The sequence below is a fragment of the Lactuca serriola genome, chromosome 9 (assembly GCF_051521515.1).
Source record: "Lactuca serriola cultivar US96UC23 chromosome 9, Lser_US96UC23_V15, whole genome shotgun sequence".
In the NCBI taxonomy this organism is placed as follows: domain Eukaryota; kingdom Viridiplantae; phylum Streptophyta; class Magnoliopsida; order Asterales; family Asteraceae; genus Lactuca; species Lactuca serriola.
In genome coordinates this window covers 60193795-60199581 of record NC_136416.1, presented here as the reverse complement: position 1 = coordinate 60199581, position 5787 = coordinate 60193795, and positions in this window count along the sequence as shown.

Sequence of the window (5787 nt, the reverse complement as noted above, 5' to 3'; positions counted from 1 at the left end):
CTTTATTCAAGCTCTTAAGTGTGGTTAATTTTGTTCTGATGATTGTACGGATGAATGGATGATGAAGTAGACCATGCAATTATAACTCTTTATATAGGAATACGATGAACAGACAAACCAGACTAATTTTCCTTGATCCAAGGAACCGTTACTTTGAAATTATTTTGTTCATATTGTTCTTAAATACGTGAATGAAATTGCATCACTCATCGAATTTGTCCCCGCTTTATTGAAAACAAGCTTTGAGAAGATTATTTAACGTTAAAAACTTCATTCAACAGAAATCTATGTGTTCATACTAATGGTGTACCCGGGTCGGTCAATGAGCCCAATACCGACCCGGTTATAACAACTCAGTACGTAAGAAACAAAGAGCAGTCATTTAACCCATAAGCAATCCATACCGATAGAGCTGGTAAAAATCGACCCAACCAACCAACCCAACCTGAACCCAACCAAAAATAACAGGTTGGGTTGAGATTTTCAACCTATTTAGGTTAAATATGTCAACACGTCTAACCCATTTAATTAAATAAATTAGGTTGGGTAAAAGTTATCGACCTGTTTTAACACACCAACCCGTTTAACTTTAATATATATTTAATTTAATAATTATTTAAATATTACCATATATTAATCTAAGTATTAATTTATAACCGATAATGTTTTATTGTTATTTATTTTTTTAAAAAATGCAATCGTTATTCTTATCTTTTTCTTTGCGCCGACAACACTAGTCACTCTTCAAAATCATTTCCAAATTACATATATTTAATGTCTTTTGAACAATTTCTTTGTATTTCGTGATTTAGAATTTGGTAAAAACTGTAATAAAGTTCTTACATATTGACTTTATAATCGATTTAATTTTTATTACTTTTTTATTCAATTAAATCCCAAAAAATGATAATTGTATTCAATTTGACCCTTTTACCTAGTCATCAGGTCATCCAATTTTCAAAAATTACATTTTTGGCCTATATTTCAAAACTTATTACAAATTTGGACCAAAATGTACACTTTTGGTCCAAATTTTACATTTTATTACAAACTTTGTCCAAATTTTACCCTTTTGGTCTAAATTTTAGAATTTTATCATTAATTCATCGTAACTTTAGTATTTTTACAACTTTTTTTTTCTCAAAATTTTGTTTCCATTACATTTTTTCTTTATAGAATCATATTTATAAAAAAACATATTTTCACATAAAAAATCTTATATTTTCTATATAAATTAATCTTTTTTTGTATATGAAATACCTATTTATAAAAATTGGTATTTTCATAAGTACATAAATATATACAAATCTGTATTTATAAAAAAAAATGTATACAAATACTTATTTTATTATAAATACATTTGTATACAAACACATATTATAATATATATATATATATATATATATATATATATATATATATATATATATATATATATATATATATATATATATATATATATATACAAACACTTATTTCATAGTAAACGCGTATATATATATATATATATATATATATATATATATATATATATATAAACACCTACTTTATAATAAATGCATTTTTATTCAAACACTTTATATATAAAATATATATAAACACATATTATATAAAAAATTATTCAAATACGTTTTTATAAAAAAAATGTGTACAAACATGATTTTTGAAAAAAATATAGATACACACATATTTGTGTTTGTGTGTGTGTGTGTGTGTGTATATATATATATATATATATACACGTTTATTAAGAAATATGTGTTTTTTAGGTTTTTTTTTTATAAATGTGTTTGTATACAAATGTATTTATAATAAAATAATTGTTTGTATTCATTTTTTTTTGTAAAATATGTGTTTGTATATTGATGTGACATAGAACTCCGACCACCTGCTCTCAGAGTGTGCTTCTGTGCCAGAGAGGATCTGCGAGGTCACAACAAACAAGGCTGTTAGAACTGTCCCAATGACTATGCCTTGGGAGTAGGTTTCGACGATAAAGTTAGATCAACTGATAGATCAGAGATGCTTCTCCTTAGCTGGAGAGAACCATCTAGATGTTGGTGGTGGTGTATTGTGGCTGACAGCGACGGGTGACAGCTATGCCACCCGGGCGGAGTATAGTGTGGCAGTTGAGCCATTGGCTGAAGTCTAGTGGTGGTTGAGCCACTTGGGGAAGAGTCCTCCTTCATGGAGGAGGTGCTATTCTATTTATAGGGGACAATTAGGTCAAAGGGAATTAGGTTAGGCCTTAGGCCGGCCCAATTCAGACTCAACTAGCAAGGAGCTAGGCAAAGCTGCCCAGAGGCGCCAGGCGGGGCTAGCGGGCGCGCACCAGGAAAGGCCAGCAAGGGGGCGCCAGGCTGGGCCTTCAGGAGAGTCCCCAGTAAGGCTGGTAAAGGAGCGCCATGCAAGGCCGACGCTAGAGCTGTTTAGGCCGTGCTAATGGACCAAATATCATCAAGTCCCCCCCAGTCTGATGTGGTTGGTACACGGCCAATGACATTGGACTGGACTCAGTCAAATAAATTGTGTGTCGTCAAGTCCTCCCTAGTCCGATCAGATCAGACTAGACAAAGCACCAATGCATTAAATAATAAAGAGAACGGTCGAACCTCGCCCACGAGAGTCGTGGTGTTGTGCGAAGAGCCAAGCATTGCTTATGCAGCTTGAGCTAACTTGGCACTCCTTCATTGAGAGGAGTATGATCCGGTTGGTGTGACACAACGTAACTGTTGTAGCGATCATACATAGCAAAGCTGCTAATCATGTTATTGTGAAGCGGGGCTGCTGTACAATATGGATGTCGTCGCGTTTCTATTGTCTTGGGGGAATGTCATCGGTGATTATCTTCATATTCTATTTTGCATGAGCATTAATAACCATTTTGAAGGTGTTTCTTGATCGAGCTATACCTAGCTGGATTTCCCCCAGTTATATCAGACTATGGTGCACATGGAAAGGTTGCTATAAGATTAAGCAACGAGGTTGTTTCCATGACAATAGACAACCAGACAGTTGCCAAGAGTCAGACAACATAGATGTTAATGGATTATAAGTGACAACGTTGTTGTCAATAACGTTCTTCTTAAAGATTAACCTTGATATAACAAGATGTAACGTAGGAAACGCCTTATTGATAGTCCGAGCATAAGAAAACCATGCTAATTATAAGACAAGAGACACCAAATGTGGTGTTAAGCGTACTTATGATGCGCGACTTACGATGCACGACATTACACGACTTATGTTGCGCGACTTAGAAGAATAGTTCGGGCTTAGCAACCAGCGATCATGGAGATGTCATGCGGGAGATCATTGGGTGGAACAGATCGGGCTTAACAACCAACGATCATAGATATATCACGTGGGAGAGCATCGCATGGAATGGACCATGCTTAGCTGCCATCGATCATAGATACATTATACAGGAGAGCATCGCGTGGAATGGATCAGGATTAGCTGCCAATGATCGTAGACACATCACGCAGGATATCATCGCGTGGAATGGATCGGGCTTAGCCGCCAACGATCGTAGACACATCATGCGGGAGAGCATTACATGGAAAGGATCAGGCTTAGCTGCCAACGATCGTAGATACATCATGCGGGAGATCATCGCATGGAATGGATCAGGCTTAGCTGCCAACGATCGTAGATACATCACGCGTGAGAGCATCATGTGGAATCATATAGGTGAAGGTTGCAAGCCTTTGAGCCTCGTTGGCGGAGCATGCCGCTGTAGTGAAGCCGGGCTGGGGAGCCAGGTGAATCCAGGCAAAGGTATTGAATTTTGCACGCAGAGCTTGCCGCTAGAATAGAGTCGAGCTGCGAAGCCAAGCAACTTAAGGAAAGGATGTTGAACCTTGCCGGTGGAGCTCGCCGCAATAATAGAGTCAGGATGAGAAGCCAGACGAATGAAGGCAAGGATACTGGACCTTGCATACGGAACTTGCTGTTGTGGTGGAGTCAGGCTGAGAAGCCAGACGACTCAAGGCAAGGATACTGGACTGTAACATCCCAAAATTCAAGGCCAAAAATTTCATTTTTAAGTAAGTTATTACATAAAACCCAAGTGTTAATAATCCAAAATATAACATTATGAAACCATATCAGAGTATCATCCCAAGGATCTCGTGTGCGGAAAACATAGTGTGATGCACTGCGACCAAGCCGACTCCTTTCCTTCGAAACAAAGTACCTGAAACCAAAACTGTAAACCGTAAACACGAAGCTTAGTGAGTTCCCCCATCATACCACATATCACGTAATACCATTGGTATCTTTCAACCGGTAACTGCCATCGGTATCTTTCAACCGGTAGTCGGGGACTATTTCACCCCTACCACTATCACATAATAATGTATCCTAACATACTGATCACATACTAACATCATAACATACTGATAACATATTAACATCATAACATACTGATCACATACTAAAATCGTATCATAATGATCACATACTAACATCTTATCATAAATAGACAGATAAACATTGCATGGGTTCTGTATACCCCATCGGTATCTTCCAACCGGTAACTGCCATCGGTATCTTTCAACCGGTATCCACCATCGGTATCTTTCAACCGGTATCCACCATCGGTATCTTTCAACCGGTAACTGGAGACTATTTCACCCCTACCACTATCATATAATATCATGATATAATCATACAGTCAGACATTTCTGGGGTACTGACCTACCCTTCAATCCTAACGACCGAGTCAGGGAAAAACTATTCCCTGCTGCTACAACTAACACACATAGCATATCACATAAGCATATCACATAAACATATCTCATAAGCACATCACATAAGCATATCTTATGAGCATATCACATAAACATACCAAGATAATTATCACAAAGACACTTATCTACCAACTACCCCTGTTGGTGGGCCAGCATTATGGCCTTAGACCCACCCCTAGTGGAAGGTAACTCACCTCACACTTATCTACCAACTACCCCTGTTGGTGGGCCAGCATTAGGACAAGGAGAATACGATAGGGAGTTGGTCGTCCGACATCCAAACAACGACGACTAGGCTAACTCGAACCCCCATTGCCCGTAACTGGACATCGACTTCGCAACCCACACTTCACCGTTCAAAGCGAAAAGAACTCGGTCTCGGTAGCCCTTGTCATTCACGGTGTCGTCGGCAGCAAATGACGACCTGATTAGATCGGAAAATGAGAATAAGTGAAGTGATGCTTCAATGGCGATTTGGTGCAACTTAACTCCCATTTCCCGCCGATCTTCTATGTTGTCGGTGACAAGCTACTCGATGGTGCTAGGTGGCCGGTAAACAAATGAGTTGAACGGTGGCAGCGGTTGGAGGAGGGAGACATAAGGTGGTGATGATAGTAGAAGATCCGGAGATGGCGGCTGAACAATGAGGCTAGGGTTTGGGGTTATGGAACACTTTTATACCCGGCACCCTTATAGAATTTGTTCCATAATGGCATAAACGACCCCTCCATCCAGAAATAATTTCAATTTCACTCCAATATTTATTCAATAAACCCTAACCTCTATAATTCCTCTCATATTAGGTCTAACAGTTACCAAACAGCCCCTCATCTACAAATTATTTTCTAATGAAGGTCTATATGTTACTCTTTTAACCCCCAATCTCTTAAAGTGTGACAATTAACTCCTCGAGACCAACCTTTGACATATAATTATTTATTTTAGGACTACTATTCGTTCATTAATTAATTTATTTATTAAATAAATAAACAGGGTGTTACATGGACCTTGCATGATTGGGTGTAGCGGCCGA